Source organism: Mastigoproctus giganteus, chromosome 12, assembly GCF_048544385.1.
Source record: "Mastigoproctus giganteus isolate SK-2022 chromosome 12, ASM4854438v1, whole genome shotgun sequence".
Classification (NCBI taxonomy): domain Eukaryota; kingdom Metazoa; phylum Arthropoda; class Arachnida; order Uropygi; family Thelyphonidae; genus Mastigoproctus; species Mastigoproctus giganteus.
The window spans coordinates 111,605,458-111,630,517 of NC_143586.1; the positions used below are offsets into that span (position 1 = coordinate 111,605,458).

Below are 25,060 nucleotides of genomic sequence, written 5' to 3' on the forward strand. Positions count from 1 at the left end.
GCCTTAGCCTGTTTTGCTAAACTTTGCCTGTTTAGCAAAACAGGCAAAGCGACCAGAGGAAACACGCCGCAGTTTACAGACACAAATACGGGTATATGTAAGAAATTACCGGGCCACCCTAATATAATAGTTTGTTTGATAACATCGCAATCCGAGAGAGGGTTAACTACAAGTGGTGCCCTTTTTTAGGGAGTAGGAAAGAGAAGAAATCCACTACATGTTGGAATGGGAAAAAAGGCCTGCAATATGATTACTTAGCTTCAGTTTAATGAAGTTTTTCAGATATCATTTTTTAAATACGATGGTTGTTCAATAAAGAATGATCATAATTTTTCATGAACAACCGTACTGTTACCAAACCAAACTGCATCACATAGCAACTGCGCAGTTGACTCGTGCACGGTGTGACCTTGGCGTTCGGTCAAGTTTATTCAGTTTCGGGTTCAGTTTCGCCTACGTAACAATGGACGTATACGCAAGGAACAGTATGCTGCTCTCAAATTTTGTTTGCATCTCAAGAAAACATCAGTTGAAGAGTATGAAATGTCAAAAGAGGCTTATGGTAAATCTATGATTCCATATAGCACATCTCACAGGTGGTTTAGAATATTTAAAGATGGACGTGATTCAATCACAGAAATCGAGCTCCACTACTCTCACCACAGAAACCTTACACACTGCTTCTGTAATCGTGAAAGAAAATCGTGTATAAGAGTAAGGAGACGTTGCGAATATCAGTAGGAAGCACGCACGGTACTCTCCGTGACCGTTGGCACATGACACGTGTTTGGCGGTTACTGAAGATGGTAAGGTTTTGAACAAGGTGCTAACGGCGGATGAGACATGGCTTTATCATTTCGACACATAGAGTGAGCAACAAAGCTCTGTTTGGAAGTCTAGACGTCTACGTCATCACTAACACCGCAAAAAGCAAAGGTTTTGGTTTTTGCAGGAGGGGTTATGGTCATCTTTTTTTTTTTTTTTTTTTTTTTTTTTTGACATTCAAGGAATGGCCAGCATGTTGTGCCACGTCATACGACTTTCACGGGACCTTACTACAGAGCTGTACTGCACACTTTGCGGGATCACATTTGTCACACACAACCTCAACTGCACGCAGGTGGGTGGATGCTGCATCACGACAATGCGAGACCCCATTTTGCTCATATTTTCATCGAGTACTTAGCCAGCATTAATGTTAAATGTGTTCGTCATCCGCCTTATAGTCCTCAACTTTGCACTTTGCGATTTTTTTAAAATTACAGAGTTAAAGAAGGAGCTGCGAGGAAACGTTTCCAGTCGTCAGACGAAGTAGTAAACACATCGGAGGCGATTCTCAAACATATGTCAAAAAGTGGCTTCCACCATGTTTTTGAAGAATGGGAGAAACGTTGGAGTAAGTGCGTTTCATCAGATGGGGACTACTTTGTTGTTATTTGGTTTTAGGAGCATTAGCAACTAAGGCCATATTGCTCCGAGGATATGCGGTGGTCATACCCTGACCTTTCCGCATCCTCCGTATTTGGTGGTCACGGGCTCGAACCCCGGTCTAATCAAGAAGTGTGTGCTACGCACTGCTGCTCCTGCCCACCTGGCTACGGAGGCGAGGGACTACTTTGAAAAGGACCATCAAAATATGGATGATTAATAAATATGTTGCGAAAAAAAATTACGATGATTCTTAATTGAATAGCCCTCGTGTAACGTATTTATCTCTATTTTCATGTAAGTCAGCACAAATTTTCGGGTTATGTCTTCTTTCATTCTTCGAATTTTTTTCATCTTTTCTATGTTTTAACCTAGTGATTTCTAGGTTAAAATAGTCTTGATTGACACTACCCTATAGAGATATTTGAACTTGTATTGTTCCTTTTAATATCCTCTAGTGTTGTCAAATTGTCGTCCCTTCGACGTGGATATGATTTTGGGGAAGAAGAAGTCCGGAGGAAATAATCAAGAAAATGTGTTTTGGGGGTGTGGGGGGGGGGGAACTTAGCTACACAATTCCACGCTTTGCGGAAGAACTCTACAAATGTAACATAGACTTAAAAAGGTATAGCTACGAGTATGTACTATGTTTGGATTGGATTTCGTCATTGTGTATGAAAACTATTACAGCTGTGATTGTCTACAGCTGTAAAACTGTAATTCACAGAAAAGTGACTTTTCACTTCGACGTGGTTATATATTCATGAATCCTTATATTAGCCTTATGTAACATTTAGTAGTACTAGTGTTCCATAGTTCGAAACTGCAATCTAGTATAAATTGATTTTCATTTTTCAAATCAAGGTCTCGTTTCTCTCTCAAGGTTTTGTCTAATAAGACGAAATCATCCGATCTTATCTCTGCTATTTTATTATTTATTTATTATTCTTGAGTATGTTGCCTAATGTGGAACTATAATATGTACGAAATGTAATCAAAGTTTTTTTTTTTGTTTTTTTTTTGCCACAATTTTCTTCTCAGCAAATATTTATTAACTTATTATATCATGCTACACAGTATTTTCTAGAGCAATTTCTGTCTTTTTCAGTAGCTTTCGCACCTGGCTATAAATGCCAATGTTTCTTGTAGGGAGAAGTTCATTTTTATCTCTTTAAGATACTTTTTACTTTAGCAATAACCTTATCATTGTCATTATTTCTAAACTTTCGTCCATAAGTGACACCCTTGAATGCTCTAGAAAAATATGCTCTTGAAAAAGATGGAAGTCATACGAGTCGTATTGTGGAGTAGCTTTGTCCAGTGCAGTTGGCAGTAAAAGTGATGGCCATTGTCTTCTGGAACACGAAAGGTGCGATTTTGATGGAATTTGTGGATAAGGAAGAAATTCTGAGATAAGTATCTACTTTGAATAAACTGGAGCCGTTATAGAGAAAAGATGTGAAAAGATATTCTTTATCACAATGCATGTAGAATATCTTGAATTGGACGAAGTTGCGCTGCTGAAGGGGAAAAGTGACTACAATAGACTGAAGAGAACTTCTATCTATAAAGATTATTAATCCTTGTGTTCGTCTATAGAAAAATATGAAGATTATTCAGACAAAGTGAGTGTAAATACCTTAAATCATTTTATAACTACACCAAATTAACTATTTTTTGTATAAAATTTTTGATAGAAAAAATCTGTTGAATGAACCTCGTATATAAAAATATAATGATATTATTTTAACATCACGAAAGGTGACAGATTTTCCTAATGGAACTAGAAAATTCGACAGTCAACCTTCTTTATTATTATTACAAATGAGTTTCTGGGATTCAGTGTTCGTCTAACCACAGATAAGTTACAGTCCTAATCGTGAGCGTTTCGAATCCTATATACAGTGTGAAAATACTGATTATATCCCCTATCATTAATCCTCATAGCAGTGAAAATAGGTGAAAGTGATCTTTTTCAATAGTTTATTATATAGCACGTCATACACGTCATTTAGGTATCTCCGCGATAAAAGCATACAATAGGATGATTACCTCTTTATTCCTGCTTGCAAAGTTGCTTTATATCATTGACGGAACCCCTTGAACTGTCCTAGCAGCTTGCCTGCACTGCACTTTATCAGCTTGGACTATTACCTCGCACTGCCAAATATCAAGGTAACACCAAATATGATTTATATGATACACACAGTGAACCGTGGTTATCAAACTAAAATATATCATTTATCATTATTTTTATACATAATTTATTTATAAAAATTAATGAAGTAGATAAAAAAAACTTTTATATTTTTAAGTGTGTAATTTTCTGTTCATTATTGTCCCTGAAAGAGGTTGTAAAATATTGTTTTCAATGTATTTTGATTTTCGATTTTCCGCTGTTTTTTAATACTGTTTTCAAATGCAATTGTTCAACAGTTAGTTGAAAATAAACCAAAGCGACACGCGATATATTTCATCTAATCAAGACGATTAAAGAAGACACAAAAAAAAATGGTTCTCCATCATCGCACTGAATATTAGTATAACTGATGCTTTGATATTTAGGCAGAGAAGTGATCTGTGCGTGTGGACACGTCTTGGACAATATTTAGCTACAAATTAACATAGAAATCACATAATAGTTACTCCATATATTGTCTGGCATTTTTCGCATAAAAATGTTTTTTTTTTTTTTTTTTTTTCAGTAGGCAACTAATGAACTGCAGTAGCCTCTTCACTACTTTTTAACTCTGTCATTAATTAAAAAAAAACAACCAGAAAGATGACGCTGTATATAAAGATATCGCAACTTTAGGAAGAGTCAACATAATGCATTTTGTAAGTATATTCCTTTCTTTTGTTTTTTTTTTTAAATTAGAATTAAAAATTAATTGAATTAATAAAGAATTGAGATTCTGTAGTCACTTATTTTGAAGTTATTTTGTTTGAGTTTATTAAGAATTCTGGGGTTATTTTTGTTTGAGATTATTAAGAATTCTGGAGAATGATCTGGAAATTACCATTTAAAGAATTCGAAGTTATTCGGAAGAAATTAAAATTTTCAGTATAATGTCAGGTAAGTCAAACAGGAAAGTGGAATGAAGTGAAATGCCATCCATCAAAAACTGTGGATGGGATTTCCAATCAATGGAAGGCAGTCATTGATATAGAAGAGAAAACGAATAAGTATAAAAGGACACTTGAGATACGCTGATATTTGTTGGGAGAAGACGAAGCCAGTTTATTATCAACGTATATGAAGGGCGAAAGTGAGAAAACTGGCCAACCAGTAAAAGAAAACTATAGGAGAAACTTCCTGGAAAGGCATTTATTCGAAATATAACACCCTTAAAGTCTTAAGCGACAGGTCTAAATGTTTTGATCGAATTTGTCCAAATATGAAAAACATAAACAAGAAAACTCCTGGCTCAACAGTAATGAAATCCATATTGATAGTCATCGATCAATTGGAAGACTTCGAGATCGCGAAAGCTTACTGGATTTCTCTATTACTTAGAAAAACTTTGGGTAAGGACAATAATGGAATGGTAAAGATTTGTCTCCTTTATTAGGGAATTGTTGGATTGTATTTAAAAAATTTATGCAGGAAAAATAAGAATGAGGGAAGGCCGTACACAAAGGTATTAACTCTGGGGCACAGAGTAACGTAAGAACAACTGGAGAAATTTTCAAGACCTGTAGGAGAAAGTGGTATCGTTAGATGACGTTGTAACAGCACCACAAGGATGCAAAAATGGTGAAAGCAAGGATTTATTGAAATTACGGGCAATGGCTTTAGCAAGGGAACAAGAAGCTCTAAAATCTGTTTAAAGAGGAAAATAAACACCTTACGGATTGTGAGAGGGCAGAAGAAGAAAATTCACTGGAATATGACATATTGAATGTAGATTTTTGTTCCAAATGGGTCTTTTTCGTGAGTTGCGTTGTAAGGAATTAAAGCCGCGTTTCGATCTGGCCTCATGCTGCTGGTCGTCCGCATCGCATGATTGTGCCTACTAATCAATTCGATTTTCATCGAATTGATTTCGAAAGTGAGACAGTTGAATTTATTAATTAAGCGTATTAATTGTTCTCTTGTGGAAAAATACTGCTTTGTAGATAATCATTTGAGATATCTAAAAAAAAATCATGCCCCCGAAACAAATTCATTTCCTCCAAAAACTCAAATATACCGAGTTGCAGGTTCCTTTCATCACTGGGAAGCAACTTTACCGCCTCTTGCTCATTAAAAAAAAGAAAAAGAAAATCAAAATGAAAACAGGCAGTCTTTTAAAGAATATGTGGGATATTGTGCATGAATGACAGCGAAATGAAAAGGGAGGATTAGTGACCCTTTTTCCTTTCCCCACAAAGGAAGTGGGGAAAGAAAAAAGATTTAAAAAAAAAAAAAAAAGAAATCACTAGTGTAATGCAAATTGTACTATTAAATTTTATTTATTTTACAGTTTCAAAGAAATAAAAATTTTTTGGAGCAGTTTGCACACAAAAATTGACTTTTCTGCTTTAGATTTTGGTGGCTAAGATGCAGTCCACGTTAACTGGATAAAACTTAGGTGATCAATAAACTTTATCTAGTGATCAATAATTACAGATAGCAACTAGATAAGGTACAAAAAAAAAACTAATTAGAACATTAAAAAAAAACAGAGAATAAGCTTTTTCTTTTCAGAATTTGTAGCACTTGTAATTAAGTTGGGTTGAAAGAAAAGGGTACTTAGAATACCGAAGTAACCACAGCTACAACGCAATTATAAATAATAGCTGGAAATTACAACACTAGAATGTTTCCTTAGTGGAAATGTCTCGAAATTTATTATTACACTACTGCCATCTTTCTACTTTTAAGCGAACCTCAGCCTGAAGGGGAGGATGGGCAAGTTGTATGCAGTTAGAGTACAATCTGTTTATTCAAAAATAAATGGCATATAGCGGAATAACATTCAAGTATACAACCACTTGAATCTTTCTGAGAACGCAACTTTAGGGATGACAAAAATAATATTAGTAAAAGGAAATAAATTACTTAACTAAATAAATGTCATTAGAATAATTTAAATAAAATTAAGTTTTTTCAACAATATATGTTTCTGTTTTACATAATTGTATGTATGCGGAAACTAAGATATTGTAGTAACCAAACAAATACACCACCCTCCAAAACATATCCACGCACACTTCGGTTTGACATTCACGTCACTCTCACTCACTTCAAGCGTGTCGGTCTTGCTTTTAGCTGCTATGGCGTGCTCCATTCGGATAGTCTTTCCACCAACGAACTACCGCCTGTAGTAAGTATAGTCCTCCATTCCTCCTAGATCAGTTGAGCTACGCATGTGGGACGTGTTGATCTGGTACTTACGACATTCCAGTTCATCCCATAGGATTCAAATTGTACTCTGTGCCGGCCTTTCCAATTTTCATAAACCCCCGTCTAAAAGTTTGGAATCACGTTTCATTTTTCTTATTTTTCAAAGTTTTTATTAAAATAGGGCCAACTTGTTTACCAATTTTTATTAAAATATTTTCTGTTATGTATAAAAACCTTAAATAATATTTTAAAAAATACATTATCTAAAAAATTTTTAGAATATCCCAGAAATGCGTAGAATGTTGTAGATGATTCTACGCATTTCTGGGATATTCTCGAATATTCTAAAAATTTTTTTTAGAATAAAGCTATACAAAAGCTATTGTATAAAGCTATTCCATAAGAAGTATTGGCAAAAAACTAAGTGTTTCATTTAAAGGAATACAAACTGCCAGACTCCTTAAAATATTGAATTAATAAAATATTAAATATTGGCGAAATGCTGGATTTCTCATGACACAAAATATAAATGATAGATTATATTATGGACACCACATTTCGCCGCCTTGCTTCAAGTGTTCGCTAGTTTTAAAGACTAAAAAAAAAAAAAAGTGAATAAGAGTATCATAGCGCCTGAATACACTCTTATAAAATCGGCGAGTTACCACGATTTCATTCTGGGCATAAGTTTCATGCAATCAGAATCCGAATAAAAAAAAAAAAATTCCAACATCATAAATAAATTATAGCAACATATAAAATGCACTCATTTGCATTACCATTATTTACTTCATCCAGGCATACAATTTTAGTTTCATTTACTATGTATAGCAATATACATAGTAAATGAAAAAGTAAATGTAAAAGTTGGTGTTCAAAGAAATCGTCCTAAGAAGAAGCAGCACCTCCTCACACAAAAAATGAAAAAGGCCCGATTAATTTGGTGTAAGGAGCATGTAAAATGAACCCCCGAGCAATGGAAGTCAGTTATTTTCTCGAATGAGAAGAAATTCAACCTGCATGGCTCTCTGATTCGAGACAAACGATTCGCTGCAGACGTGGTGAAGAATACCATCCAGACTGTATGGTGTCTACAGTGAAATTCCCTACCAGCCAAATGATATGGGGGTGCATTTCGCATCGCGGAGTAGGTCACCTGCAGTTTATAAAAGGTTCCGTAAATGCCAATGGATACCTGGCTATGTTGGAAGGCAAATTGCTGCCAACCATTAGAGACCATTTCAACCTGCCAAGTAACTGCATCTTTTAGAACAACTCTGCTCCTTGTCATCGGGCGAAAAGTGTAAGTAGGCATTTCTGCATTAAATATTCGACAGTAATGTGTTTACGTTTGTTACATGTTTAAAAATGGTTGTAAGAACGGTCCATTGCAACTCTTAACTGGCCAGGAAACCGCCCGGACCTGAATTAGGATTCAGGTCCGGGCGGTTTCCTGGCTTCGCTTGAAGTTGGCATCGTGTGGAATCTGCAGTTGCCAGAGAAAGAAACCAAAGACCCTTCGTGAACTTCATAATTGGTGTTTGGAACCACGAACTATCAGTTGATTACTTCAGAAATTAATCTTGTCAATGCCTCGACGGTGTGTTGCTGTCATCAGGGCCAGAGACGGTTCAACTAAATATTAGTTTGCACCTGGTGAACTTTTCATTTTGTTTTCCATTTAAAATGATAAACCGAAGCAAATTGAGGGCTTCTGATAACATTTCAGCCATAATTAAATAAATATGATCTTTATTGTAAGTTTCTTAGGTACACGCAGGTACCCTACCTTTACAAACCCTTCACGGCACTAAGCCAGGGGTTAATTATCGTGTTTACAAAAGCTGTTGTATAAAGGTTGCAAATGCTCATTTTGGAATATTTTGAGAGCACCTTTCAAATATTACTTAGCTTTGCCTTAATTATTATCAAAATTACTGTAATTCTGAGCGAAAACGGATATAAAATATATTGTGACAAGTTTAATAATAGGAAATATACATATATTTCCTATTATTAAATTAAATTAAATTAAATTAAATTTCCTATTGTTGTTATTATTAATTTCCTCAGTTAAATTGGTAGTTTAACTGAGGAAGGTTGACAAAACAATCGAAAGCTTTTTGTTTGTATGTATCTAATCTAATATATGTATATTTCCTATTATTAAACTTATCACAATCTATTTTGTATCCGTTTTCGCTCTAAGTTACAGTAATTTTGATAATAATGAATCCACAGCGCACAGGCCTCTTTAATCATATTTGCCTTAATTATTAATAATAAATATCTTTTGTTTATATTTCTATTTCATTAATGTAACGTACCATCGCGAAAAACGGTTAGAAATGTGAAATTTCTAGGTGATGCACTTTCTTTGAACACCAGTGTATATAGCATATGCATAGCAATAGAAACTCTAAACAACCTACTGTAAAACATTTCGCAAACAGTTGTGCAGCGGTCTTAAAGGACATTTGGAACAGTGGTTTTACTACTTGGGTAGAAAGAGTAAGGTCAGCGCTGTGTCCAAGCAAAATAAAGGGTATCATTTCCGCTCGAAGTAATAGAATCCCTATCCCACAATGCACATTAAAGATGGAGCAAAAGAATCTCCAGCAGATTCTCTAAACCTTCTAAAGGGGATCATTATTCTATCTCGCTCTGGGATGCACTGGTTCCTCTTAACGCTAATGAATAAAAACGCTTTATGTTTGGATTTTGCCATCTAAATGACAGCAGAACGGACCAGTCATCAACATAATTTTATAGTATATTAAATTTGTTTATTTAAATATTTTAACTGATGTGAAATAAATAAACTGATACATACACTGTGTATGTGTATGGTGTTATTTTCCGGTTCCTTGATCGTTCAGAATAATTGATTGGGAAAATTCAAATTCAAACAATCGATCTTCTTGCGGTCTAATTTCATTTAAAAATCGATCTATTTATAAAATAAATAGTTACCTGCCGTATATAATCAATCAGCATGTATATAAATAGGGTGATTATCCTTTTTCTTGACTCTGTCTATAATCTAAAAAATGTTTCAACGTCCAGACTGATAGGCGAAAGGTTTCTCGGCTTCTAAAACGCAAAACCGTCAGAGATTATTACACAGCTGCGTGCTTAGAGAATGTTTGTTTAGAACGCTAGTCCCCAGGTCATTGATAATAATGAATCCAGAGCGCACAGGTCTTTTTAATCATATTTGCCTTAATTATTAATAATAAACATCTTTTATTTATATTTCTATTTCATTAATGTAACGTACAGGCCTCTTTTATATGTAACGTATAGGCCCCTAGACCAGATGATACAGATCCAACGTGATCTACATCCTCATAAGACTTTTGCGGAAGCTGTTCGTGGTAGTTCAAATCGAAATAGACAGACTCCTGAAATAACAGAGATTCCACTGCTGACTTCCTCAGTGGAGGTGGCGGCTTCTTCGGGCAGATAAATTGCTGGTAAAGATAGGGTGGATTCCGGAAGTGGGGTCTCTGATTCCGAAAACATACTGATACTTTGACCCTCAGCAGAATCGTCCCTGGCGTCTAGTCAGGATGTCAGGAAGGCAGTTACTGAAGTGATTAAAAAAAGATCACAAGGACATGAAAATCAAGGGTGTACATCTTTTGAGAAACAAGGGTGTGTTGTTAGAGACAACAAATCCTGATGATGCCAAGAAGATCTCAAGTGCTTCTGCATTAAAAGAAGCAGGATTGTCAATGGAAAAACCCAGATTGTCCGATCCTACCGTTTTAATCTACGGTGTCCCGAAGGACTACTCAAAGGAGGATACAGTCGAAGCGATAGTGAGTAACCTCTTTCCGGAAGACTTGCCGTATATGGACAGCCCTGACCAAGCGGAAATTAGACGCATTAATCGGGAACATAAGGGGACAACTGAAATTGCCATTTTTAACATGCTTGAGCTAGGAGCTGCAGTAGCTAAATTAAACCATAAAAAAATGTCCTGGCATTGACCTCATTGAGAATCAAGTGATTAAAAAATTTTATGAATTCTTCCCTGAGACTTTATTAAACTTATTTAATAAATGCTTGCTAGAAGGGCTTTTCCCTCTTGAATGGAAGCTTGTGCTCCTAAAAATCTTGCATAAACCGGGAAAGCCAAAAACAAACCCCAGAGCATATAGACCAATCTCTTTATTGGCCAATCTTGGCAAATTATTTGAAAGGATAATTGCCCCAAGGATTTTAAAATTATTTACAGATCATAAACTCTCCTCTGATTGCCAGTTTGGATTCAAAAAAGGACAATCCACTGAAGATGCAATCTCAACCTTGTTGACTTACATTCAGGAGGCAAACAGCAAATATGTTCTTGCTGTTTTTATTGACTTTGAGGGCGCTTTCTATTCCCTCAGGTCACTGCAACTGGCAAAGTGTGATGACTACCTGTTTAAAGTCCTTAGATCTTTTTTAAGGACCGACAAATTAGAGTATGTTCAAAGCAAAAAATCAAAATGCGGCTGTAAACACACTAGATATTCCCTGTGAATTGTCATCTTTGTCTGAGGCAGACTACCTTGCTAACAGCTTTGAAGAAATTTACAAAACAGATACAGCAGATGACGGGATGGATTCCTCTCAACTACATTGATATACTAACAGCATTTGAAATCAACCAAGCAGAATTGTTGAGCACAATCCACAGTATGAAAAAGGACCTCACACGAGGCCCGGAAGGTATCCCTACTGTCTTATGGAAAAAATGTGGAACCACACTTGTAAAGCCATTACTCCACTTAATAAAATTGGTATTTGAGAGTGGAATCTATCCAGCTCAACTGAAAAAGGCCTTTGTTACCCCTCTTTACAAAAAAGGAGACCCATCCTCACCCAAAAATTACAGACCAGTTTGTCAATTGAATACACTCTCAAAGATAATTGAATCCATTGTAATGAAGCAGCTGTTTAACTTTATGAAACTTAATTTGTCAGATTACTCTCACGGATTTATCAAGGGTCGTTCCACCTGCACAGATATGATTTCGTTTGTTTCGAATATATCCCAGGCACTTGAAGAAGGAAAACAAGTCGACTCCATCTTACTCGATTTAAACAAAGCCTTCGACAAGGTAGTCCATCAGAGACTAATCAACAAACTCTATGGTCTCAGAGGACAGGCACTAAACTGGATTGAAAACTACTTGGAAATTAGAGAAATGTCCGTGACATTTAAATGTAAAACCTCATATCATTTCAAGCCTGAAATCGGTGTCCCACAGGGTTCATCCTTAGGCCCGCTATTATTTCTTATCTACATCAACGACCTGCCAAGCACCCTTGGAAACTACCAAATCAAAATCAACATATTTGCAGACGACATAAAAATCTATAAAGCAATTCGCAGTACCAATGACTGCATCATCCTAAACGAAGCTCTTCAACGAGTTATTCAGTGCCTGAAGGAGAACAAAATGGCAGTCAATGAAAACAAGTGTGAGCTGATGAGCTTTGCTAAGCACACAAGAAAAACAAACTTAATTTTTCTTATTGTATCAACAGCAAGGCAATCAAAAAAGTTAGTACAGTCAAAAATGTAGGTATCTATTAAAGAATCATTTTCCTTTGTGTCCATATCTCTAACATTGTGAAGGCAGCTAGCAAAAAACTAGGTTTCCTGAAAAGAATTAACCGAGACTTCAATCAGTTGGCATCTGATTTTCATCTTTCTTTACAAAATCTGTTAGGCCAGCCCTAGAATTTGCCTCACAGGTCTGGTCCCCACATGTTGCTTAACAAAAATTAGAAATTGAAACTATTCAAAAAAGAGCAATCCAGTACGTTTGCTTTAAAAGTGGCCTTGAATACAGTGAGAAATCCTATCAAGAGTGGTGTGTATTCTTTGGACTCGAAACGCTGGAAAAAAGAAGAGATAAAGCCGACTTACTCCTTCTTAACCAGCTGTTAAATGGTACCCTGAATTGCCCTCATCTCGTCTCACAAATAAATTTCAACGCTCTGACAAGAGCGTTAAGAAACCATCCACTGCTGAAACCATCCTATGCGAGAACAAATTATGGATACTACAACTTCTACAACAGGACAGCAAGATCAATATACAAAGCAAATATGGAGATATTTGTCACCCCCGGACACTTCAAGAGGCAACGGAAATTGCTAACCTCATCCGTTACCTGACTTAAAATGGACTCTTCTTGCAAGTTCTAAGACTTTGATTGCGTAATGTGTGTGAAGAAATACCAGTGCTCTGCCTTACTCCTACCTGTTCACTTAAATAGGACGGATGAGTCCTACCTTTATTTATTTAGTTTTATTTTATCTGTACATTTCAATTCACTAGTCTTCTTATGTATGTTTACTTTTCTCTTTACTTTGGGAAATGTATACTCCAAGCTTCTGCTTTGAAGCTGTGTAATAATGCTTTGTAGCTGCACCCTCAGGCACGTTTGTTTGCTGTTTTGTAGCTGTTAACAATATTAATAATAATACATTTATCATACACGACTACCGTTTCAAGAGGATGCCCTCAGGGTTCAGTCTTGGGACCTCTCTTCTGGAATGCAGTGCTAGACCAGTGGCTCACGAAGGATAGCGACGAGTTCATCAAAGTTGCATATGCAGATGACCTGGTGGTGGCAGTGCAGGGAGGATCAAAAAATTCTGGAACACAAAATTCAGTCAGTTTTGAATAATTTAGTGGCATTGGTGGGGTTAAATAAACTAAAGATTTCTGTCACTAAGACCAATTTCATGGTGTTTAAACACCACTTCTATTATGGAAGGCCACCAAAGGTAACCCTATATGGTACTCAAATTCCATATGTACAGAACACCAAGTATTTGGGTTTAACTTTAGATGATCGTCTCAGGTTTCATGTACATGTCACTAAAATCAATGAAAAAATAAAAAAGTTAGTAGCTGCAGTTGTTAGAATTTCCCGCAAGGAATGGGGTTTATCCAAAAAAACTCAAGACGATATTTCTTCCCATTGTAGTTTATGGTGCTGATATTTGATTTGCGGCTGCTACCAAGGTTGCAACTAAAGCCAAGCTTCTGTCCCTGCAACGTACAATGCTGCTTACAGTTATACGCGCTCCCATGACAGTGTCGACAAATGCCTTACAGGTTATTGCAGGTACCATCCCCTTGGATTTACACATTATTTTCCGAGGTAGGTATTGTATATAACTAAAAGAAGGGAAGGGAGTTACAAATACTGAATATCACCTCTAATCCAAATAACAACATAAAGGAGGAAAAACGTAGAATTTGGGGTGAGCTTGTGAATTGCTTGGCAGCAACGTTGGGATTTGAGTGAGTATGGAACAATTACAAGAGGGTTCATTCCAGCCGTAAGCTTTGCAATGGACAGGAGGGTGTCTTCTTGGTTTGCTCCCACCATGACACCACGAGTTACTTAACCACTGGACATGGCTTAAGGGCCAAACTATTTGAAAGAGGATTAGAACCTACCCCTACTGTTCGTGCAGTGAGGTTGAATCTTGGAGACATGTCATCCTTGAATGCGGACTGTATACTTCAGACAGACAGGAATTAGTAAATAGGTTACCAAACCTCACGGAGAATAATTTACCTCTCTTGGTTCAGAGGTGGGACATCTTTGCTTTGCTTCAGGAATTCTCGGCCAAAGTTTTTAAAAGAAGACAGGAGTTAAGAAATCTATTACAGGATACCAATTAAGGGAAGTGCTGCACATTTGACGACAGAACGCTTCGTGTACTGTCATCTTTATAGGATGTTTCTGGTTTACAGTGCGAGTTGATCTTCCGCTCCTGGATACCCAAATGCAGGCTTGCATTTGTGGATGGACTCTAAGTGGAGATAATGTTAATCTAAGTGTTAATGTTTTCTAAGTGTTATTGTTAAGTTAATGGCATTCTATGTGTATGTATGTATGTATGTATGTATTTGCTATTTACATGTTCATAATTGTATAATGTTGCTTTTGTTTCAACAAGTATACATTGTTCCTAGTTGGAATTTTTTTATTATTATTTATTTATTTATTATTATTATTATTATTATTTTTTTTTTTTTGCTGTCCTCCAAGTTTTGAGCAGCCTTGGGGTCGGGATTTCTGGCACCTACCGGTATAGCACTACTTCCGGTAGGTTCGGGATTTGTGCGTTACAGCACACACAGAGAATGGTTGATCCAGGTGTTGGTTAGTCCCTGGTGGCGAAATGGCCTGATATAACACTCTTTTTTCAGGCCTGTTTTGCAGAGGTTCTGAGCTTTTACACGAGTAATAGGTGGAGATGGGCTTATGTCTAGGAGCCACCCTTCATATCATTACACACAAGCAAATGTACAGAAAGACTACAGCATATATAAGAGTATGTATATAAAATGTGTATATAAATTGATTAATATGTATCTTGAGAAGGTATATACAGTTGTGTGTTAATAAATAAATAAATAAAGTCCCCAGGTCATACTGATGATTTTTATTGAGAAAAAATAATTGATGAATATTTACATTTTCGTTATACCTGCCGATAACTGTATCGAATAACTAGCTTTCTTAGTAAATTCCTGCATTTATATGCATAATACACAAACGAGCGCTCATCAGATGTTCTAGAACTGGTACAGTATTTAAAATTGGCCTTTCGTTAAGACCAGCCTTAGTTAGCTTTTATAATAGCATAGATGTATAATTCATTGTATACGGTCTTAATGTATCAGGCAAAGCACATCACTTAGAGATAAACGATTATTAACAAAACCAAGTAATTATTCATATACGAAGTCATATTTATTTATTTTTGGATAATGGCAGATAATAGGATAATTTTTTTGAATAAACAATGAGGTGGACGCTCTAATTAGTCCATTTTAAGTTGTGTGACATTTTCTCACGAAAATGTGGATCAGTCGCCAAACGATTTCAAGAGAAGAACAGAAATATTTTCAAATGGTTATATAATCAAATTTAATCTTTTCAAATGGTTTGAGTAGTACAACGGCTCTTCGGTGTTGTACTACTCATAAGCACCACTTATACTAACAGGAATACAGTATAAAACTAATGAGGTGCATGAATGCTGCAATTGACAGGAGATACATGAGTGCTGCACTTGACAACTCGGTAGCGAATTATAGAAAATTTCCATAATTTGGTTAATAATCATCATCTTTTAATCCCCTGAACAATTACTTGGAGTTCCTTATTAATATTAGCGGCTATCGAATATCGAGGCTTTTGCTCATTAACGAGTGACAACCCCATTTTACTATTATAGAGGATTTTCTGCTGTTATCTCCCGGCGTCACGTGACAGTTAGGATCAGATATTAGTCATCTGTTGGAGTTGTAATCCTTAGCCAACCTTGTGCGGCACTTTGAGATCATTCTTCACCCATCTCCTGGATTCACAATCGGGATATCATATCTGGGTGGACATTAGGGTTCTTACTACCCACCTCCTGTGACTGACTCCCTTCCATTATTCTGACTGCTCTCCACCACAGTGAATTCACTCATACAGTGTTTTGTGTCGCTGGACTTTTAAGCGTTATTCCGACATACTTCGTGTCCGTTCACAACAGAACTGAGTGACGCACGTTTCGACCGCTCTATTTAAAACCATCCATATTCACATATCAGAACGATATGCGAATGTGCTTGTTTGCATTACCATTAGTTACTTCATCTAGGCATACAATTCTAGTTTCATTTACACAGGATAATGGGGCAAAATAGACATGACCACATTTGGACTTAAGTTCACCAGTGTGTGTGTGTGCGCATAAGGTTCGTTGGTTGTTTAAAGGTTTTATGGCGAATTAGCGCGTGAGGCTATAATGGTGTGCATAAGGTTGTATACTCGTATACAAGTCAACCACGGTAAAGCCCACAGTTTAGTAAAAGTTAAAATAAAATCGTCGAATTTCCAAGCGATGCATTAAATTAACCCCAGCATCTTAACCACACCCAATAAAAGTAGCATGTATACCGGCTACTTATAATAATAAAATATTATATAATAAATTATTGATAATAAAAGCTAAAATTTAAAAATCTATAGAAATACAGTATCGGCACTGTATATAAAGTCGATCCTAGATTGGTTTAAATCAATGGCTCATTCTGTTCGTGCCCTTGAATGTACGTCGTCTAAAATGATAAAAGGAAAAAAAAAAAAAAAAACATTATTTTAATGGCAATGGAGCTTGTTGCCCATATCTGCACTATGAAAAATCATGAATAACTCGCGGGGAAAAACTCCTACTGCTTTCGTCTGAGATTGGCTAACTACAACTCCGATGAAGGATCTAAAGAGTTCCTCCATTATCAATGGGAATCGAACCCAGACCTCACCAAACGAGAGGTAGAAGGCGATGCATCCCCCCCCCCCTAGATTTTCATGGAGAGTTAGATTGATTAGAAATAGATTACCTACTAGGAAATTTATTTATAGTCAGTTTATTAATAGTAATAATATTAGTTATTATGATTAAATGTCATATTAGCAGTGCTCTACGCTTTACACTTAATGATACGCAGCCAGTCACATAATACTGTACAAGTATGGGCACTCGACGTTAAAGTTGATTGATAACTATCCTTTAGCTTTCTCAGAATTGGTAGGGGACATTCCTTTACTCTCCCTATTCCCATCCCCTCTTACTTGCTCCTTTTCTCCAACTCCCGCTTTCGCGGTACACTGCATCCCCTTGTCTTGCTGATTTAATGAGGGAATCTTGCTTACTGCAGGATGACAAAAGAGGATTTAGCACTTTTAGGAACCTAATGCGTGAGTAAAATCTGGGGTCCGTATGATATGAAAATATAAAAGTATAAAAAGTTGCACAAAACGTGAATGTTTTGATGAATTTATTTAACTTTCAAGTACATTCCAGGCGAATGCTTCAATTGTCAAGAGTATAAGATCTTGATTTTGCAACTTTCTTAGATATTGTAATTTCGAGGCCTGCCTAAATTCTGAGGCCCCTAAGCGTATGTATATGCATTGTACTTAAATTACCACTGCGAGATGAACATATAACTGCGCTTGTATATGATGTAGATACAATTAGGGAGACCAGGTTTTTAAATTGAAAAACTGGACTACTCTGTGCAGATAACAATACATTGCTATACAAATAATAATTTGCAATTATTTGCAACTTGCATTTTATAGAATAATTATCACTTATATTTCATACGTTAGCTAGTTGTTCCTTTTATGTGTATCGTTTTTCAAAATTTTAGAAATAAGCCTTCAAGTCCCATCTCTATTGCTTACTCAGTATTAACGGAGCGGAATTGTATTAATGGCATCTATAGATGCAGGATTTTGTCTTATTTTAATATAATATAGTACGAGTAGCATTGTGGTCCACCTCCTTATGGCATGGGCGAGTTCTGAGAATCAGCTTTTCTGGCTATCGCTGCTTCCTGGTAGCAAAACGGCTAAAAACAACACTTTTAACATAAACACACACACACACACACACACACACACACACACACACACACACACACACACACACTACATGAACGTGACGTTTTACACACTTTTAGTCCTTTTACAGAGTTTTGTATTATCATAGAGAAACAGAGCGAAGTTGAACTAACGTTCAGGAGTCACCCTATACAAGATAGAATTCATGCCCAAATGGATACAGTTATTTTTATTTACATCCATCTAACGATGCCATTTTCTTCAAACTCGTCCTTATTAATTTGTACTGTAAAAGGACAGGGGTTGCCTTCACGCTACCTGTCTATGTGCGAGAGAGAGAGATTGTCGTAGGATCCGAGGGAGTTTCCAGTAATTTTTTGCCTTTCTGTACTTTAGAGAAACTTATACCAATCAATTGGATGAATTATTATCGATTTGGCGGGTTAATCAGCAGACCAGTCCGTCCTGTAACTGGACAACAGTTTCTTTTACTTATGGGACAACACAGTCCCATAACTTAAAAAAAAAAAAAAAAAAATGGGTTAAAACATAACTGACAGTTTTCTTGCTTCATGTTAATTGCGCAATCCTTTAACCACTCCATTGATCACATCAAGTTTTTTGAGAAATAATATTTATTTTCATTTATGGAAATATTATTCTGAGTTAACTAGTGGTTATTATTTTTACAGCTGAAAACGTATTATACCGAATTAATACAGGTTAATCGCGCTACGTTTTGCTTCTTCTGCAACGTACGATGGAAGCATGTGCAGTAGAACTCTTAGGAAAATTACGTACAGAAAGTGATTAGTGACACAGGTTGCAGTAACAACTAAAGATCAAGCCTAGTGTGTGCAATATCTAAATTATTAGTAATTAAGGATTGCCAGTTGAAGAATTGTCATATTAAGATTACCCAAAAACAGCCTCATCCACTCATATGTATTGTCTGTAAATTGCGTTTATCTGCTGGTCGGTTTGCTTGATTTTGCTTGCCGAGAAACCGAATTTCCGGGAGAAAAAACCTTGCCTAAGACCGACCAACTCAGTCACAGATGAAAAATAGCTCATAAAATTTCCTTGCGTCGCTGACGGAATTCGAACTCGAGTTTTTTCGAGGCTGTGGGGAGAGAAGGGTGCTTATGAACATTGTGCTACCGCAAAAACAGAATTAATAGTTAATATATATGTTACAGTATTATTATTATTATTATTATTTTGTTTTTAATACGAAGATTTTCCCCCGAACGTTCGGTAGACTTCTGAGTGTAGAGCACTTTGAATGTTAGCTATCTCCAATAAGCAACAGATACACTAAAATACCAAAAGTATTGAAACTTAACTAATAAGCGCATTTTATGAAAATCGTTGGTCATACAAACGTTGTAGAGAGCACTGGTATTACTTTGTATAGAGGTGTCAATGAAGTCGCAGAAGGTGGAGATGCCTTTTTCAATGGATATGTCTTATGGAAACAAGTTCACCGCATTTGAATGTGGGCACTTGTCAACGTTTAAATGCACTGAGTATAGCTTCTCAGCTATTCGAAGATATCTTCTGAAACATCGTAAGAAACTGGAGGGTATCCGGGTGCTCCCCTACTGGGAAAGGTGGGTCCGCCTAATGAATCTGTTTGTCCTAGGGCCGGCGCTGATTCTTGACGCACTTGTATTGCAACGATTCGCAAATTTTCTTTGGTTGCATTCTATATTTATAGTTCATTCAGCTTTGCTACCAATATTATGTTCTATAAAATTATAACGAATACTGACGTTCAGAATTAATAAATTAATAACGAAGAAGCTCACTGACTGAAAAACTCGCCTGCATTATAAAGTGCGCACCATGATAAACTACTTACTACTATGTAGTCGAAGGAGGCGGGATGAAACCAGTGATGATCATTCATTAATCTGGAACATGTGCATTATTGGATAAAGCGCACAGCAATCTGTTTTCTGTTTTTTTTTTTAATTATTATTTTTAACTCATAAATGTTACGATGTAGCTTTTTATCATATAATGTTTTTAATTATTTTATTAAAATATTTTAAACTTATAGTTTGGGCCTGAATTCGTGATATGGGCATTGTACATTCGTGATATGGGCAATGGTTTTGTGTGTATATAAAGCGATCTGTCCTTGCAGAAGAAAAGTTATTGTGCCATCCTTGATAACGCCATTTTCCAACACTGAAATTTTATCGCGCCGAAACCTACTTTTTTAAGAGTTCCCTGTCACTCATAAAGCGCTTCGTGTTGTGACGGCTTGGTGTAGGCCACAGAGTCCAATAGAATGACTGGGACGAATTGCAAAGATGAGCCAGGGTTTGTCTGTGGAGGCCAATTAAAAACTGCTGCTGTTGGAATGGAAAAATACACCGCTCGACACGAAGGCTCTTTGCTATATTGTGTATAATTGGACAGAGATCCACATAATGATAGCTAAGCCCTTTTTTTTTTAAATTTCCCTTTAGTAACACAAGACATATTGATCTCTATTTTAGATCATATCCATATGTATTTGCTGAGATGTGTCAGTATTTTAATAGCATTCATTTACATTTTGCACCGATCGTTTTAGCCTACTTACATTACATTTCTGAAAGTTTCTCAGTTTTCTGTACTGATTAAAAAAAAAAATTTAAATAATAAGCGATTTAACTCATGCACCTGAATGGTTCATAAGTAACATATAACTGGATCAGTTGCAGAGTTCATCTATGATATTCACGTCTCCATCATAGATGCTTTCGGGATTTTTTTTTTAATTTCTGCAGTTACTGTTAGTTATATATCGAATATTATTTATTAAAATTGATTTTATAATCTACTTCCACTTTTAAGTGTACGATCCAGGTGTTTAAAATTTATACGCTATTCAAAATAAGTCTCGACTGAGGCCAGATGTTATTTTTAGTATTAGTCAACGATTGAATAAATATTTGCGAACACGTAATTTCGGCTTATACTATGTTCTGAACCTCAGTAATATTTTAATCTGATAATCCTGTGTGTATTATGAAGATGCTGTTAACCAGGTCACCATATTGGTGAGTTTTTTTGTTCAACTTAGGTCGGTGACCGACCGTGACCGCACCTCTTGTAGACACTCTTCAATAAACTGGTTCCCAACACCCAGACTTTTTTTTCACTCATGAAGAAAGAAAGAAAAAAAAAAAAAAAAACTAGTAACCCACGGGTTCTCGGCCCTTTTCCTTCACATATGGGCATGGCGCCTTCGAACGTGCTTCCTCGATCCCTTACTCGGTACCTCATAGACATGGTAATGAGATCCTGTCCCCCTTGGGCAGTACTACATGTTCCTTCCCTACCCCCTTGGGCCTTTCCGCTTCACTCAGTTTTTCTTTTTTTTTTTTTACAGTGGGTACCCAGCGTCCGCTTTTTTATATTTTTTATGAGTGGTGGGACAAGGCCAACGTGTTTTTTGTCAAGTTTTGGGGGACTGAGGCGAATGAACTCCAAACTCTCTCCCTGGGGTCGTGAAACTTTTTTTTTTTTTTTTTTTTCCCTTTTATGAATTGCATAAAGGAGTGGAAATCGCTATCCTTCCACCTGGCTCCTAGTGAAGGACAGGGCAAAGACCTCACTACGTCGACCCTGAGTCACTGAAAAAGTTCAGCATTGAACTTTGAGGAAGTTGCTACGATGCACAAAAGTGGAATCTCTTTCTCAGTTTTAGTGATAGTTTTCCCTTGTGTTAAAAAAAAAAGCCAAGTTTATTTGTTTTATCAGATATTTGATGACTCGTAAAAACTTTGAATATTTACTGACGTTATGATTTAAAAATAAACCCGAGATCAGCAAAACATGCGAATAAGTAAATTGCTGTAGTTTTGTAAAATTTCAATATCATATAATAAATATTTACGATATTTAATTTTTTATAAAATTTTATATAAAAATTTTATAAATTTAAATATCATAAATACCGCAACTTTATAAATAACTTGATCATTTACTTTAATCTGCCGATAATTAAGATTTTAAGTGTCATCTGTATACCCTTTTTATTTTTCAATGAATTGTTTAAAGTTTATCAATCGATCAAAGTTTATTTCTATCGAGATCGTATAAAGATGGGACCGAAAAATGGAGAAAGAAAAAGTTTTTACACTTCAGTAACATTAAAATAAGTTGTCTTTTAAAAATCGCGCTAATATTAGCTTTAATTTAAAAAAATTTAAATTATTAATTTTTAAAAGTGCCCTTATTTCCTAAGAATGATAGCACATAAATCAAGGAATAATCAATCACTGCATTTCCAAGTGGTTTTACTTTATATTTAATAGTAACACGACGTACTAAGGCAAATGAGCTACCTTTTACTTGCATTCCGCATTTTGCTAAATCAGTAAATAAGTAATTGTGAGTAAATAAATAATCCTTATGTTAGTAGGAATTATTTATTTACCCACATCAGCGCAAGTGAAAATTGTTAGAGAACGAGAAAGCTCGTTTATCTCTAAGTGCTGTGCTTTGCCTGACACATCAATAGCGTAGACACTGAATTATAAAACTATTCTCTTATAAAAGCTAACTAAATAAGGTTGAGCTTAACGAAAGGCCACTTTTAAATACTGATACAGTTCTAGAGCATCTAATCATGTCGGAGCATCTGAACATTCTAAAATCATATTCTCAGCGCTTCTCTATATGTGTAAATGGTCTATTAGCCTCTGTTGCATAAGGTCTTTCTCATTTGGGTTTATTAAAAGGCTTAAAACATTTTATGAAGATAAATTATTTAAAGATAATGTTTTTCTTTCTTCTTTTTCGATAATATCTTTTTATTGCGAACATGAGTTTCTTTGTGATTTTCTTTATTAATTAGTTCAGAGAGAGAGAGAGAGAATTATGCTATTATTGCTACATAAGGCAATACGTTTTGCGAAACATTTTAACATAGTGGTGGTGGGGATGGTTAAACATGTTATATTTGGTTACTCCCACTCACTTCCCGGATTTCTTCTTTCATTCTGTCGTTTGATCTGTATTTTTAATATAGTTTTGTATGATTTAGTGTGCTAACAGCTCGGTTTGGGACGTTCTTTCCATTCGCTCTCTTATACTGCCGAGTATGTTCCCAGAGATGGCCCCTTCAAAACAAGATGGGAGTCACTGACCTCCTTACCAATCGGTTTTCAGAATCTACACGTCAACAGCTTTCTCGGCCCCCAGTTAGCTATTGCCCAACCCTGTCCCTTTCTCCCCCTCCTCTTGCAGCTAGTATGTGTCCTAGTTTCAAAATTTTCCCTTCTGCTCGAAACCGCTCGATCCCATAATGCCTTGCGCTCCAGTCGTAAGATTCTTTGCGATCTGTTAAGTTTATAGACTGATTTAGTTTCTAATGTCCGGATGGATGGGTTACACAGAAGGGGAATATAGCATCTCGATGAACCTCTTTTAGCACTATTCAGAAGATCCCACTATTAAATATATGACTGCCTTGGTGAGAAACCGTGATCTACACCCAAGAAACTGCTCTAAAGAACACTTGTTATGACGTGATGATTTGTATGGTTTAAAGGTCTGAAAGACATTGCAAGATTTAACTCAAGTCTTCAAAGGATTAGCTGACCTTCACGGTATGTAACTGCTTATTTCGATTCAGTCACCGATTTTCTGTTGTTATTTCCTTTATTTCGACTTATGTGTTAAACAAGAAGTCAATGATCAGACTTATGCATTTGGTCTAATAAGTGACTTTCCTAATTTGTGAAATAACGATATCGGAACACCAGTGCTTTTAATATACATTTTTACCATCGAACAGAATATTGTCCATTTTTCTATGGTTTAATTTCAATAATTATTTCTCATTAATTATTTCAGATATTTTTTGTTATGGCTGTTAAAAATCGAACAAGTCATTGTCCACTATAGTGCACAAATTATTGCAAAAATAATTTTTTATTATTTCAGATATTAAATAATAAAATTACATTTTAACAAGAAGTCTAGATTATTGAATAATATTTTGTTTTCCACTCCAAAAGCGTTTTTCTTTATAAGTAGTGCGCATAAAATCAAGTAAAGAGAATTTTTCTGCGGTTTTTTTTTAAGTTTTTTTTTTTTTTTTTTTTGTCTATTGGTTATTCTATATCGGTCTAAGATGATGTAAAAGAGGAAACTTGATATCTTTTCACCTACAAAATCTGATCGTTAAATCTCGTGTATAACAGTGGATGACCTGTGTTGTACGCAACTGTTAATGTCACGTCAATAAAATTCCTACGAGAATTTTATTAGCATCGCAGTGCTGTGAATAATATTTCCTCTTCATGCATATCGATTAAGATTCATGCAATGATTACCAAAATAATGCTAAGTTGCGTAATTGATCAAGTTTGTGATTTATATGAATGTACGATTTGCGCTTGTATATTAATCTCCAGTTCCTTTTCTTAGTGTACTTATATTCTCTAATACTCAATTCAGTTATATTTCCTAATGATTTGTTTTAAAATTTTAAAATAATTATGCTTTTTGCTAAGATAGCATTTCCAATAAGTATCTTCACAATGTTAACATGTTAATTTTATTTTATATTGATGGCCGGGTGAGTAAAGTGCCTGCCTGGCAACCCAAAGGTCGCGGGTTCAAATCCCGCGACCTTTGGATCAGAGTACTGCAAAAACCTTGGGAGGTGCACTATGGCCACAGAAGCCGATGCGCCAACAACTAACTAAAACAAAAACAGAATTTTATATGACCGACTAGATTTATGTTGATAGCTTCGTAGCTGATGGTTGCAGTTTCCTTTTTAATATCCCCTACATATTTTTCTGGATTACATTTGTCTTCACTAAGAGAGAGAGAGATGTATGTCCCTTGGTCATGCATT

At 35.8% G+C, this 25,060-nt stretch overlaps 1 protein-coding gene across 2 annotated transcripts in view; it reads left to right on the forward strand.

Moving 5' to 3' along the window:
* The window catches only part of LOC150077341 (uncharacterized), a 147,806-nt gene that overhangs the window by 58,999 nt on the left and 63,747 nt on the right, over window positions 1-25,060 (forward strand). Inside the window, exon 2 of one of the 2 annotated variants that reach the window (XM_090386005.1) lies at window positions 4,134-4,266. The gene's annotated coding sequence lies outside the window, so the exon portion shown is untranslated. The remainder of the gene's footprint in view (window positions 1-4,133; window positions 4,267-25,060) is intronic. The other variant, XM_090386006.1, reaches the window with a different exon arrangement.